The sequence below is a fragment of the Bos grunniens genome, chromosome 11 (genome assembly GCF_055505025.1).
Source record: "Bos grunniens cultivar Pamir isolate PY7600 chromosome 11, Bosgru_T2T1.0, whole genome shotgun sequence".
In the NCBI taxonomy this organism is placed as follows: domain Eukaryota; kingdom Metazoa; phylum Chordata; class Mammalia; order Artiodactyla; family Bovidae; genus Bos; species Bos grunniens.
In genome coordinates this window covers 69,335,465-69,351,516 of record NC_141175.1, presented here as the reverse complement: position 1 = coordinate 69,351,516, position 16,052 = coordinate 69,335,465, and the positions used below count along the sequence as shown (strand labels likewise).

Below are 16,052 nucleotides of genomic sequence, written 5' to 3'. Positions count from 1 at the left end.
TGCCCTTAGCTCAGTGAACACCTGCACTGTACCTAGTTGTTCAAGCCAGAAACCAGCTATGTTTCATTCCTCATCTTCCTCATCTCTCACATCTAGTAAGTCATGAAATCCCACCAATTCTATCTTCCTACTAGCTTTCAGATCCATCTCCTTTTCTCTAACACTGTTATTACCCAGGTTCAGGCCACTGTCACCTCTCCCTCTGTTATTGCAGTAGCTTCCTCATCGCTCTCTTTGGCCCCTGGCCTTCCTTAGCCTCTTTGTCTCCTCTTCATCCTACTCGGCATAGATAACTTCCAATCATCTCTCAGTTCAGTTCAGTTTAGTTGCTCAGTCGTGTCCAACTCTTTGTGACCCCATGGACTGCAGCACGCCAAGCTTCCCTGTCCACCACCAACTCCCAGAACTTGTTCAAACTCATGTCCATCAAGTCGGTGATGCCATCCAACGATCTCATTCTCTGTTGTTTCCTTCTCCTCCTGCCTTCGATCTTTCCCAGCATCAGGGTCTTTTCCAATGAATCAGTTCTTCGCATCAGGTGGCCAAAGTATTGGAGTTTCAGCTTCAGCGCCAGTCCTTCCAATGAGTATTCAGGACTGATTTCCTTTAGGATTGACTGGTTTCATCTCCTTGCAGTTCCACTCAATGTCACTTCCTTTAGGAAACTTAGCTGACTAAGCCCTCCTCACCTGTGAGCCCTAGGGTATGTTGGATGTTTTATTATATGTGTTCCAAGCAATTAAATCATTCTATTATAATTGCATGTTTAATTGCTTACTTATCTAGCTATCCTACTAGATTATAAATTCTCTGTTTGCACTGCTGTATTTTTTAGCACCTAGCACAGATCCTAGAGCACACAGTATATAGTAACCCATAGTAGGTACGCAGCAAGTGTTTGTTGAATGAATAAGTGAAAAGGTTCTCATTCTCTAAATTGAAGAAGCACCATTTTGTAGTTCATCTAAGAATAAACAAGATCAATAGTTTAGCAAATAAATTTATGGTATATGTAAATCTCCCACTCACAGTTCATGTGGTTGATAAACCTCAGTTATGTAAGTGAGACCTTATTTTCCAAATAAAAATATTCAGTGTGAGTTGCAGCATCATAACTTTTGGTGCCCATGGCAACAAGCAGCTGCACCAAACAAAATGAGCAAAGAAACAAAGGTAACAAAACCTCACTTATTAATCCAAATCTTTTCTCTTTAACTCCACAAAGTTAACAGTTCAATAATTCAGCTGCAAATTTGTTGATTCATTGCTTTCCAAGCCTATCACATGCTTAGGCCTATTTGCTTTTCTCTTCTGGGAAACTATTTGTGGAGTGGCCCAGAAAACAACTTTATTCAATGTTAATTACTCAAAGATTAAGAAAAGTAAAATAAGAGTTATATAACGGAGGGTTTGTTTTGCTCCTGAATTACTTGGTAGTGAGCATGCATACCAAGTGAGTATGAGTTTTGGGAATGCTTACAATAGCATACTTAGTCTTGGGAATGCTTACAGTGATGTTATTTTATGAATGATAGCTTTTCATCCATTGTATTCATATTACTATGAATAAGATACTAATTTCCATTTTCCTCTCCCCATAAATTAGGTACATTTGTCCTTCTGTACCTCCTATTCCAATAATTAAAGTTTTGAACTATTTACTATATATTATCTACTGTAATGTGAGAACTGCCAAAGGAGAAGGAGCTGTGTTGTAGGTCCTCAATCCTTGTGGAAGTGGTAATCCAAACCCTCATGAAGCACACAAGCTGGATTTGAAGAAGTAATTGTAAATGAAACCTCAAAGGCCAGAGTTCCTATTATTCCTCAACCATTGTTTTTGGACCTAATACAATCACTTAGATTGAGCTTGAACTTGAATACCTGAACTCTAAGGGTAAATTTTTTACAAACTGAAAAATTGTGAGCAGTTGCTTTCTTATCGTAGAACTGTGGTTGTATAATATGTTTATACCACAGCATGTTTATAATAGCATGCAAATAACAGCATACTCAATGGCATCCCACTTCAGTACTCTTGCCTGGAAAATCCCATGGACGGAGGAGCCTCATAGGCTGCAGTCCATGGGGTCACTGAGGGTCGGACACAACTGAGTGACTTCACTTTCACTTTTCACTTTCATGCATTGGAGAAGGCAATGGCAACCCACTCCAGTGTTCTTGCCTGGAAAATCCCAGGGACAGGGGAGCCTGATGGGCTGCCGTCTATGGGGTCACACAGAGTCGGACACGACTGAAGTGACTTAGCAGCAGTAGCAGCATTATTTGATTTAACATTTTTAGATATTATTTACTTTGGTCCAGGTGGCTGTAGTGGTAAAGAACCCCCTGCCAATGCAGGAGACATAAGAAATGTGGGTTCAATCCCTGGGTCAGGAAGATTCCCTGGAGGAGGGCATGGTAACTTATTCTAGTAATCTTGCCTGTAGAATCCCATGGACAGAGGAGCCTGGCAGGCTACAGGCAATTGCAAAAGAGTCAGACACAACTGAAGCGACTTACCATGCACATATATATAAATATTTTTTAAAGGGTAAAGCTTCACTTGTCTCCCTTCCTTTCTTTCTTTTTATAAAAAATTATTATCTTCTTTTCTTCACAGTAATATGGGCACTTAGTCTTAAAGTCAAATAATGCTAACAGGTTTAGGCAAAATCTAATGTTCTTTTAATTCCTCTTTACTACATTGCCTCTCATCCTTCTGGCTCTCCCAACTCCCTTAGGTAACCATTTTCAAATTCTTCAGCTATTTAATTCAATGTTTGCTTTTCATATCAAAATACTATGCATATACTGCTATTATTTGATTAAACATTTTTAGAAATTATTTATTTTGGCTCTCTTATACTTCCTTTCCTCATTCCATTCCTTCCAAGATAGCAGAGTCACAATTTTTGGTTGAATTCATATTCAGTGATTTATTATAATGGTTATATAGTTGTGTATTTATATAATTTTTGTATATATATGAGATATATGTAGTTTATACTGTGTATATTATCAATAGTTATACTATGTATGGGTGTCCCAGGTAGCGCTAGTGGTAAAGAACCTGCCTGCCAGTGCAGGAGAGGTAATATAGGTACGTTCAATCTCTGGGTCCGGAAGATGCCCTGGAGGAGGGCGTGGCAACCCACTCCAGTATTCTTGCCCGGAGAATCCCATGGACAGAGGAGCCTGGTGGGCTACAGTCCATAGGGTTGCAGAGTTGGACATGACTGGTACAACTTAGCATGGACACACGCATACTATGTATACTGTATATGGTTTGTACTATATAGCATATATATAGTTTATACTATATATTGTACATATAGTTTATATTATATATACATATAGTATTTAGTCAAAGAGGCATATAGTTTATATGATATATAGATTATACTGTAAACAATATAATATATACTATGTAAAGATTAAACACACTAAAACATGTTTTATATATGTTTATATATGTATATAGTGTATATATAGGAGAAGGCAATGGCAATCCACTCCAGTAGTCTTGCCTGGAAAATCCCATGGATGGAGGAGCCTGGTAGGCTGCTGTCCATGGGGTCGCATAGAGTCGGACACGACTGAGCGACTTCACTTTCACTTTTCACTCTTCATGCATTGGAGAAGGAAATGGCAACCCACTCCAGTGTTCTTGCCTGGAGAATCCCAGGGAGGGCGGAGCCTGGTGGGCTGCCGTCTATGGGGTCGGCACAGAGTCGGACACGACTGAAGTGATTTAGCAGCAGCAGCAGCATAGTGTATATATAGTTTATATGAATATTGCATCTTATACAACTTCTAAGTTGTCTTGGAGTTAATAAGTGTTTTTAATTTCATTTGCTTAGCTTTTTAACTTTTTGAGTCTATGGCTGATTCTTTTCTGTAAAGTGACTCTCAATACAGCTTTCTACATGATAAAATCTGTAGAATAATCTGCAATGTCCATTTTATTTCCTTTCTAGGGAAATTCATCCTGTTATCTTTTATCTTCCCTTTTCAATCAGGATTGGTTTCTTTTTAAATCTGTGACACATCTGTTTATGAAGTATTCATTTTGACACCATCTTGAGAATTTTTTCTCTCCTCTGCTGAATCTGCCTTTCTCTTGGTTTATGCTATCACTTTAGAGGAGCACATCCCCAGCAGCTTTCAGAAAAAGAGTGCCTACGAGTTTGTGTGAGATATCTATGTCTGGAAAGGACTTTATTTTACCTCACACAGTTTGATGTTGAAAATTATTTTTTCTCAGAGTTTGTCTGGGACTTTATTTGTTATAATTTTTCTTTAAATATCTGGCAAGCCTTGGCTGTTCATTCCTCACTAAGAGTGACCATTAGAGTTCAGTGTTTCTGGTGCCTTGGTTTGACTGGGGAAGGAGGCACTGAGGTTGTTGTAACCCAAGAAGCGTCACAAAAGGTTGTTTCCAAGTTGCCAATTATTGGTCTTTTCAATTCTGTCCTTTTTCAATTTTGTTTATTTTTATCCTTGAGATTTTAATATTTTCCTTTGAAAATTTGTGTGTTTGTTTCTTTTCTAAAGCTCTTGAAAGGAAAATATACCAGCATCAGCTAAAATTTAATTTTAAAATATGACTAAAATCTCTTAATTCACTCATTCCCTTGATTATTTATTTAATGTGTGCTAAGAAATCACCTTTATTGACTACTAGGATAATAACCTATATTTCTCTTATAATCATACAGATATGACAGGCCTTTGACCTTTTGGTAACTTTTAGTTGAAAGGTTTCTAACCTGACCTATAAGATATCTGGAATTATATTCCAAATTTCTCCCTGTATGCCTATATGTATTTCCTTCTCTGATTCAACGGATCCCTAGTCTAACTCCCAAGTATGTAAGAACCACTGCTAATGTAACTTGGATATGTTTCTCTTGCAGAAGACAATTAAAAATAAAACAGCAAAAATGACACACACACAAAAAAAACACAGCAAAAGAGATATCTTATATCTTAGTATGGTATTTGGAGTTAAAGTTTTTGAGCTCACTTTTTACTTTTCTTTTTTCTTTATATAGTTTGTGTGAACTAATTTTCTTTCTTTTAAAAATTATTTATTTTTTCTTTGACAATTAAAATTGATTTATAAAAATAGACCAGTTTGAGGGGGAGGAAAAAGATCTAGATCACATAAATTCTACAGCTATATTTAAAAAAATTTTTAAGTTTTTAAAATAAATATATATACATACATATGTTTGTATATACAAATATATACTCAAGTACATATATACAAATGTATATGTACACATACATATGTATACATACATATGTATCTGTGCATATGTATATATTAATGTAACATTTTCACATACACTGATCTTAAATGAACAATTAATCAGTTATGACAAATAGATAAATCTGTTTGATCAAAACCCAATTGTGAAATAATAGAATACATCCATGACCCCAGAAATAACCTTCAATTTAAAAGCTTTTAGATGTTGAAAGAAAATTCTAATCATATTCAGCTTAATCTTCTTTTTTTAAAAAAACATTAGCACAGATATTAAAAAGTTTTTTAATTAATAAAAATGCTGTGATTAACTAAGTAGACTTTTAAATACTTTATAAAATAGAGAAGACATTATTTGTTGTTTGGCTCTGATTTTCTCTTCATGCCTTAGGGTTTCCTCAAAAGATTACCAAGTTGACTTTGTATTGATAGTATTCTATTAATATTTTATCCACTTATTCTCAAGGGTCTGTCTTCTTTTTTTTTATTCCTTGATGGTTTTTTGCATTATTATTGTTGGTGTGGGACTTTGTTAACACTTAGTTTTAGGTCCACAATGATTTGAGATTTTTCTCTTTCTGACTTCAAAGAGAAAATTAACTTGGGTAGATATTGCACTTATGGTTAGAAATCCATTAATCTTGGAGAAGAAGATCAAGAGAGCTGATTTTTTTTTTCCCTCACTATGTGTACTTCATCTTAGTAATTATCCTGTCTTTTGAGGTAGGATTATTGTACTCATTCTATAGGGTACAATAGAGTAAATGGAACCTAATTCACCTATCTAGGACCAATGCAGCTGGGATTTAACTCAAGTCTTTTCAACTCTTTGACCTTTGCTTTTCCCACTCCTATATTTCTGCTGAGCTTTGTCTGGGTTTTTCCTTTAGCTTCTTATTTCCAAGTGAGACGTACAAAATCATTCATTTCACCACTCTTTGATATGTCTTCTTTAAAACCTTTTAGAACATGAAAGCATGTTTTTATTATCATTTAAATCAAATATTTATTGAATACCTATACTGCTAGGTGTGGGAGATACAGAGAGTTCTAAGCCACCCTTCACATTCACAGATGCATATATAAACTTACCAATACTTGGCAAGCAGAGGTTTGTGTTTTGAGGGGGCAGGGAAGGGAATGTCATTCTTTGTAGTATGTATCTGAGTGAAATTGTTTGACTTTCTTATCCAGACTGATGCTTTTTCAGATAAAAATTTAAGAAAAATGGTTTTCAAGTGATGCTGGCCATTCTCATTTTCTTCAGTATACCTTTGTCCTTGTTGGTTAGGTTTATGGTTCCATTTTCCAGTTATGTTTAGTCTTGTGCATTGTTTCTGCTGCTTGTCTAAGCTGATTATCTTAGTGTAGCATCCCTTTGACATCTTGACACCACTGATTCTTTGCTGTGTTCTAAGTCTGCTGTCTTATGAGCCTTCACTTTTAAAAAAGTTTCTCTCATTTAATCAGTGGTGTTCAACTGGGGAATGGTTTTGCCTTCCAGGGAACATTTGGGAATGTCTGGAGACGTTTTTGTTTCTCACGACTGGTAGGGGTTGGGGGCTGTGACTGGCATTTGTTGTCGTTTGTTAGCTAAGTTGTGTCAGACTCTTTGCGACCCCATGGACTGTAGCCCACCAGGCTCCTCTGTCCATGCGATTTCCCAGACAAAGAATACTGAAGTGGGTGCCATTTCCTTCTCCAGAGGATCTTCCCGACCCAGAGCTCAAACCCATGTCTTCTGCATTGGCAGGCAGACTCTTTACCACCGAGCCACTAGGAAAGCCCACTGCATCTGTATACTACCGTAAACAGCTCAGCCCCTCAAAACAAAGAATTATTTGGTACAAAATGTCCACAGGGCTTGACTATTCATGATAGTATTGAGAAATCCTGATTTAGACCATTTACAAAGTTTAAGGTAGTCACTTTCTTTAGATGAATAATACTTCTAGCATTATGCATGCCATGCTGTTTCTTATCAGAGATTCATTTGAAGTCTTCCTTTTTTTCTCCAGAGATTTCAAAATTACATCTGACATTTGTTTTTTATAGAAAACAAAATGGTCTCCTTTTATATTAGTAGTTGTAGGTGTTTACCTTGGCACTTAAAACAAGACCCTCATTTGAGGCATTTCCAATAGCATATTATTTGTAAATCTTAACTATTGCTTTTTTCCCCGTCATGTACTCAAGAGACTTCATAGATCAATGAATAAAGAAAGGTGATTACACTTATAAAGCTAACATAATAGTCCTTCTTTTTAACTTGGATCTCTCCCCCCTAAGTATTATCGAATGAAAAATACATTCTTAGCAAAGTCTTTTTAAGACTTCATCATTTTAAAGGGATTCTCAGCATGGACACACCATGACATTTGCTCAAGAAGTGATTTAGCATGTGTGTGGAAAATTCTGAAGTTGAGAAACTGAACTAGATCAATTTTTCTTTCTCTCTGGTTGAACTTCAAGTACTAATAAACACGGTAGCTTGAAAACATAAGGCTGATTTGGATCTGAGTCTTGGTGAAAGATAATTTGTTTTGTTATTATTTTTTCTTGCCCTTAGGATTTGAACTAGGATATGAAAAGAAATAGGAGAGTTAATGGCTTACTCTGAAGTTTTAAAAAAGAGGAAAGGGAGAAATTGTGTTCACTCTATTTGCTGATTAGTGCATCTGAAACCCCAGCCAGCCAGATGACTTCCACACTTCCTGAAAAGAAGTGGAGTTTCTTTGTGCTTCTCATGGTTTCCCATGCACATGGCCTTTAGAACATGGGAGCACACTTTATACTGTATAAATCAAATGTTTATTGACTACATATAGTGCTAGGTGTGGGGAATTTTAGAGCATTAAAAGATACTGTCTGCATTTAAGGGATGCATACATTAATATATTAACAACTTTCCAAATTAGAACCTTCTGGTTGTGGAAAGGGTGGGACAGGCAGTTCTTCCTACTGCAGTTTCCTTCCCCTTCTCATGTGGCCAGCCCTGCCTTGAACTAGCTGTGGGGTAGTCTGCTCTCAGAGGGATTTGCTTGATGTGACCCTCTTGCATCTACTCTACTGAGAACAATGCATACTGGCTGTTGGATATCCACATGGGCCCTGCAGATTTGTGTCTGAGGCTCGACCTCCTTGGCTTGATGGTTGATTCAGACCACCTTTTCTGGATTACTGACTCTGTGCCTTGCCTGTCTCTCCCTTCTGCGGCCTGTCTTGATTTTGTTCTTTAGCAGCTTCTGTGAGGTGGCAGCCGGCATTGGCCTCACAGCACCCCTATCTTTCCTAAGCCTATCTTCTGCCACTTCTTTCTCCCACCCTGTTTCCCCTCCTGCCAGGGAAGATATAAGGCTTCATGAAAGAGGTGGGACTTCAGCTGAATCTTGTGCAAAACAAGATTTTGAAAAGATTAATCTGAGAAGGGCATGCACAATGCAGTGAAGGCAGGAAGACTTCATGGAAGTTTTACAATAGCCCAGGATCAGGGGATAAAGTCCAAGTTGGTGGCAATAATAAAGAGGAAATTGATGCTAGTGATGTTACTAAGAAATAATTCTCGAGACTGACTGAGCAAAAGGAAAAAAGGAGGACTCTTTAAATTCTTAGAAATTTTAACTATAAAAATGAAAAGTTTTGCTTTGAAGGTAAAAACGATCAGCTGGGGGAAACATGAGAGACCTTTGATGCATCATCTCCCATCAGGATGACCAAATGTCCCAATTTGCCTGCGACTAAGTAGGTTTCCTAGACATGGGGGTTTTGGTTTCAAAATTAGGACGGTCCTTGGCAAGTCAGGATGAGTTGGTCACCCTATCCCCAACGAATGCCAACATGATAAAGTGTAGGGTTGAGTAAGAACTTTTATCTTTTTTTGATGAGATTTTTTTTGACACTCCAAGTCAACTTTGCCTGGGTTGTCTTTGCCTAGCACAGGCGTTTCCAACAGCTGTTTGGATTTTAGTCAAAGAGGCTGAGATTTTATAACCTGGGGAGATGGCCACATATGAGTGTCAGAGGCTTTTGTGAGCGTAGCCAAATTTAATACTTTCATTTTGATGCGAGGCAAGTTTAAAAAGTAAATCTTCCATTTTCATGTACTTTTATCCTTCTCCTGCCAATCATTTAACCACTGCCCACTGCCTCCCCAAAATCAAGATTCAGTTTGCATTGATTAAAATATTTTACTCTTTCCTTTATGATTTCTTTCCTTATCACAATGGATGATTTAATGCTTATGGAAATTGCTCAAAGAAAGAACCAGAGGGATGAAGAGAAGACAAGAACAAGAAGGAAAGAGCAGAACACTGAGAGTGAACAAATTGCTGAACTTGAGTGTGCAGTATTACCGAAGGACAAGTACCTGGTCATGTTCTTCTGTGTAATACAGATGAAGAGCTCAAATAGCTTTGAGTAACCAGAATAGCAGCTATACATTCATATCCTGATGCTTATGCATTTAGATCAGAAGGCTGAGCTTCACAATACCACTCAAAACTGATTTAATTTTCATGTAGATATTGTTACAGCAAATTTATTTGGGTTTCCAGCCATCTGCAAGTTGAAAGCAATGTAGCCAAAGTTTGCTTCTACAAACTGACATGTGAACATCAATGCAAAGTGAACACAGATAGTTTGAAATAGTTTGATAGTATGGAAAGGGACAGAAATAAAAATATAAAATTTTTCCAAAGTAAACAAGAAAATATAGTGACTTCTGAATGTAGGGGCAAATAATTTTATGCACTGGTTATTATTTATTTTTTTTATGAAAGTGAAAGTGTAAGTTGCTTAGTTGTGTCTGACTCTTCGAGACCTCATGAACTATAGCCTGCCAGGCTCCTCTGTCCATGGAATTCTCCAGGTAAGAATACTGGAGTGGGTTGCCATTCCCTTCTCCAGGGAATCTTCCTGACCCAGGGTTTGAACCCAGGTCTCCTGAATGGCAGGTGGATTTTTTACCATCTGAGCCGCCAGGGTATACTCCAGTGTAAAATAACTGATGGTTTAAAGATGACCCTAACTCATCAAGAAAGAGTCAAAATACTTTTGGCATACCTTGTTTGAGACCCACCAGAACTATTTAACATTTTAGAAAGTTTTTTTTTTTTTTAATCAAACTCTTACTTTAGCAAGTCTTCAGTTATCTGTAAGGTAGCCTTCTAAGGAATACTTTATTCCAGAAACTACCAATAAGGGAAATGTTACTGCATGGTTAAAACAAACAAGATGGAGGAAGTGAAGGGAGATTCTATGTTAGAGTATTAGGGACCCTGAATTTCTTAGAAAATTGACTTGCAGTCTCTCTGTTCAACTGGGGCTACACAATGAATGCCAACTGTAGGACAAAGCTGGATCTTGTAGATATTCTGTTGCCCTGACTGCTGGCGAAGAGCCATCACAAGCTTCAGTACAGCCCCAAGGGGTGCATATATTAAAGAAAAAGCAAGAGCCATGCTCCAAAATGGCTTATTTAAAATGCAAAGGGTAATAAGAGAGCTATATCTGGGGAAAGTCCAGCTCTCAGAAACAGTAAAGTAATACCAAATCTTGGTTAAAGTTGCTTACTCTTGAACTAATTAGCTGGGGATTGAATTCAGCATAAGAAGTCAGATTGTGGGTTAAGAGTGAAGGAAAATGTTATTTTTTTTTTTTTCTTAGATACCAGCCTGGCACTTCAGAATGTAGTAGCAGGCAGCTTGTGAGATTCAGCCAATTTGACAAAAATCACAAAATTATGAAAAACACCATGGCTGATTGAAAAGGAGTTCTAGAAATATAATTTGGGCCAGATGCATGATAAAAGGCATTTTTATCTTCTTTGGTGGTAGCCTCTTTGTAATAAGATATGGGCACACTTGTCAATAAAGAAAAAAAAAAAAGAGGAATGAATAATACAGAATACAGAGGAACATAAAATAACATGGTCCCACTCAATCCCTGGGTCAGGAAGATCCACTGGAGAAGGAAATGGCAAAGATTTTCTTGCCTGGAAAATCCCATGGATGGGGGAGCCTGGTAGGCTACAGTCCACAGTATTGCATAGAATCGGACACAACTGAGCGACTTCGCTTTTACTTTTCACTTTCACCACTTTTGAAATACTATTCCTACCTAGTATTGATCTACTATTCTTTTCTTTCAAATCTCTTTTCCTATTTTCCTATGGTGGGAGATTTGTGGGAAAATCATACAAAAAAGAAGAAAACCAAGATCTTTTGCTTTTTTTTTTTTTACTTGTGAGCTTTTAAGAAAAGGATAGAACTTATAATAAAATCATATTAGCCATTGATGGCATCTCTCACTAGATACACACCCTTGACAGAACATGTCTGCATATAACAAGACCTTCTTAACAGGCCTGTGCTAGATTTAAAATTTTCATGTCTAATTAGCTGTGTAAACACATTTGGAATTTAGGGAATTTTCTGTGTCACAAGGGAGTGAAGGTTTATAACCTATTATGTAGATGGTAATTTTGTAGAAGGTTCTATTTTATAGATGGGAACCCCCACCCCCTAAATGTGAAATGTCTACATTGTCTGAAATCTATGCTAGTCCCTGTGGTGTTCCCTTTGACTCTACACTGTGTATTCCATATTACTTTTGCTGCTACCTCTGCATTCAGAAGTGTTTGGAGCCAGAACCAAGGGTAGAATACCTCAGGAAGAATAAAGCTGCCCACAGAGTACAGGGTCCTTTTCAGTTGAGGGCTTCCAACTCTTCATTCCTGACCTGCCAAAGCCAAAATGTTATGTAAAATTCCCATGTCCAGGTGTCTCCCAGATTTGGGGGTTTTGTGAATTTCTCTTTAGCCTATTGCTGAATGAAAGGAGAGGAACATGAAAAAAAAATGAAGCTGTTAGTTGCTCAGTCATGTCCGATTCTTTGCGACCCCCTGGACTGTAGCCCGCCAATCTCCTCTGATCATGGAATTCTCCAGGCAAGAATACTTGCCATTCCCTTCTCTAGGAGATCTTACCGACCCAGGAATACAAACCCATGTCTCCTGCTTTGCAACTGATTCTTTACCATCGGAGCCACCAGGGAAGCCAAATCAAGGGTGGGGAAAGAAATGGAATATTTGAGTGTGCCCTTCCATCTGCAGAGAGTGTCCACTGCAGCATCAGCTGGTCGGAATCCATGGCAGAGCCAGGGGTGGGGTGGGGGCGGGGGGAGCACGGTACTGGTCACTGGCAGTTGGATTTATCCTCTATGACTGACACTTGAACGGGACTGCTCATTTGATACTGTTTCAGCCTTGATGCTGGGTGTTTTTAATCATATATTTTAATTAATGTTTTAATTGTACTTGGGTCCAGAGGCTGTTTCAACAGAGCAGCTTATATTTAGAGGTCTCTGAATAAATAAATGTAAAACAAAGGAAAACTGACTCTGCTGAAATGATGAAAGTGATTGTTTCTAAAAAGATGGATTTGGGCTTCAGACTCTATTTACTGCTTGAGACTCAGTCCTTTGCAATATTATGGACTGTCACCTAAACATACCTTTTTTTGTATAGTAGAGCATGGTTTCAAAATCTTATCCAAGATCTGGCTTTAGAAGTCTACAATCTGGGTTTTGAGGCAGGTGGGGACACTGTAGAATTTACTGTGTCGATTTTAACTTTAAAAAATTAACAGGTTCGTTCTGGAAGTTGCTTTCTGAGAGAGAATGTGGAGCACTGTGGTGCTTGTGAGCGTCCAGCATGGCGTACGGGGCCAGGGCCAGAAGGTGCAGAAGGTGATGGTGCAGCCCATCAATCTCATCTTCAGATACTTGCAAAATAGATCACGGATTCAGGTGTGGCTTTATGAGCAAGTGAATATGCAGATAGAGGGCTGTATCATTGGTTTTGATGAGTATATGAACCTCATATTAGATGACGCAGAAGAGATTCATTCTAAAACAAAGTCAAGAAAACAACTGGGTCGGATCATGCTAAAAGGAGATAACATTACTCTGCTCCAAAGTGTCTCTAACTAGAAGCGACAGATGAAGTGAGAAATTGTTTGGCAATACTGTTGGTTTTTTTAGGTGTCCTTTGTTAGAGATGTAGTTCTAAAACATGTATTCATATTGTTCTGCTCACCCTTATGTTATTACCAGATTATAATAAATGCTGTGGGACTGTTTTTATAAAAAAAAAAAATTAACAATGGAGTAGTAGGTTATTAAGTTGGAGTAGTAGCAAATTTTTGAGGCAAAATTTATTTGGACCTGTGTAGATCTCTTCCACTGCTGGAGAAAGAGATAATTGGAGTGGGCTAGTTCCTTTGTCTCCTTTTACTATTTTCTCTTAAATTTTTGTTCTCTCCTTTAAAGAGGGCTAGTATCTCTTCCCTATACATTTTAAGTCAGAAGCATGTTTAGGGGGTATATTTAATTCATTTTAGCCAATGTTTATAGAGCACCTCTTCCTTCAAGGGAGGAGCTAGACTTTACAGGGGAATGAGATGTTTACAAATATAGGAAATATATTTGTAGGATACAGCTTGCTTCGACATATGTGCTGAGAAAAATACGCACTGAGTTTGGAGTAGATGAAAGCATCTTCCATTTATTTTTGTCAGGATCAATTATTAGTTCAGTTCTCCACTTGTTATTTTCTTTGGGTCCCAGAGAGCTCCTGAAAGTTACTCAAGAACTATAAGGCTGGAGTGTTAGCACATTTTTTGGTGATTGTTTGGTCTTGGGTGGAAGAGCAAGGTTCTGAAGTCTGTCTGGTTGTCTGCCATCACCTTTTGCTTATCTTTCCTAGTGGCATCCCTTTTATTTCCTTTTCTCTATCTTCAGGGGTCCAAAATCTTTAAAATGCTCCGAATTAGTGGTTCTTGACCCTGACTGCAAGGAGCATTGAAGAAATATTGATGTCTGGACCTCATGCTTAAACCAATGAAAAGCACTGCATTGATTGTGTTGAAGAGGTAGGGTTGAGACTACAAATAGTCAACTCTGTTTGTCGATAGGGAAAAAATCACTACATTAAAAGCATACCTTTTAGGTCATGACATGATTGCAGAAATATTACAGTGTGAAAGAGAATGTGGTTTTCAGTACTACATTGGCAGAGAACAAAAACTTTACCTGTAATTTATTGGGGACCATTTGCATTGTGAAAGAGTTCTTGTTAAACCAACATATTGCAAATACTGTATTTTTTTTTTTTTTGTCCTTTGAGGCATGTTATTTGTATTACATCCCTAGAAAAAGAATCCAAGTGTTTTCCCTATAGTGTTTTGTCTTGCTTCTTTATGGTCCATACGCCAGCTCAGGTTTTCAGTACAGTGAAGCCAAACTGATGGGATGGGAGCAGATTATTCTGCCATTTTTCTAGATCTTTGAGTCTTACGTCAAATCTGAGGCTGATCACTCCACACTTATTTATTCTGCCTGTATGTTACAACAATTTTTTCCCAACCCTGTGATCATTGATGATTTAAAATTCGCCAATGTAACCATGCTTCATCCTCACAATTAGAAACCTGATGATGACTTTGGAGCACAGCCTTATAAGCATCTGGTGTTTGCCTCTTTTTTCAGCATTGTTGATACTCTTGAGAGTATCAGCCAGGACATTCATGCACACCATTATGGCAGCATGGAAAGATGGCAGAAAGAGGCAAATACTATATTTTAAATGATTAACTTTCAAATTTGATTCTAGGCTGCTGCTGCTAAGTCACTTCAGTCGTGTCCGACTCTGTGAGACCCCATAGACAGCAGCCCACCAGGCTCCGCAGTCCCTGGGATTCTCCAGGCAAGAACACTGGATGCCATTTCCTTCTCCAATGCATGAAAGTGAAAAGTGAAAGTGAAGTCGCTCAGTCGTGTCCCACTCTGAGTGACTCCATGGACTGCAGCCCACCAGGCTTTTCCATCCATGGGATTTGCCAGGCAAGAGTACTGGAGTGGGGTGCCGTTGATTCTAGGCTAGGGAAGGGTTTCTCAGTCTTGGCACTATTGACGTTTTGGACTGAACAGTTCTTTGTTGTGGGGGTTGTTCTGTGCATTGTGGAATGTTTAGTAGTATCTGGTCTCTATTCACTAGATGCCAAGAGTAATCTTCCTTTTATATGTGACCCCAAAATGTCTCCAGACATTGCCAAGTTGAGAACCATTAGGCTACTGAAGTAGATATTTTGGTAGTAGCAGCTTGTCTTAGTTAGTGCTCAGTTGCAGAGAACAGACCCCACTTTAGCTGGCTTAAGCTGAAATGTATTAATGACAGGGTATTCAATGGTCTACAGAACGGGTCTGTGGGTAGAAGAAATAGAATCTAGGCTGGGGAGCTTCCAGAAACAAATCCTGAGGCCACATCACAACTGAATCATCATAGAAACTGCTGTACTTGTCTTGATCTGGATGCTGCCTGTCAAACAGAGAAGCTGTGGTCAGGAAACCACTTCTGCTAAACTGGGGAATTAATACTCCATCTGCAGCAGCAGAACGATGCCTCATGTCCAGTCTCTCTCCTTGCTTTACAGAGTCTGAATTCCCATTCTGAAAGTGAATCTAATAATGGAGTCTATAGCATATCTAGAACCCTAGTTATAAGAAAGTGTGGAAAAAGGCAGTTTTGTTTATTAGCCTCTGTAATACATAAGAAGGCATTGCAGAAGGAGGTTGGAACAGATGTTAAATGAGCTTATCTCTAGTATTTTCCACAGGGATCTTCCCAGAACTTAACTCACACCAGGAGGTAGCCACCTATTCTAGATAATTGGGGTTGGTCCAAGAGTCTTCTTCACTCCCTTTACATTTTTGATATTTG

At 38.2% G+C, this 16,052-nt stretch overlaps 1 protein-coding gene and 2 pseudogenes across 8 annotated transcripts in view; 2 read left to right on the top strand and 1 right to left on the bottom strand.

Moving 5' to 3' along the window:
- LOC147363286 (uncharacterized) overlaps positions 1-16,052 on the top strand; it is a 201,665-nt gene that overhangs the window by 133,968 nt on the left and 51,645 nt on the right. The window lies entirely within an intron of this gene.
- Positions 12,915-13,330, top strand: LOC147363288 (small nuclear ribonucleoprotein E pseudogene; annotated as a pseudogene).
- LOC147363287 (small ribosomal subunit protein uS8 pseudogene) lies at positions 14,482-14,894 on the bottom strand (annotated as a pseudogene).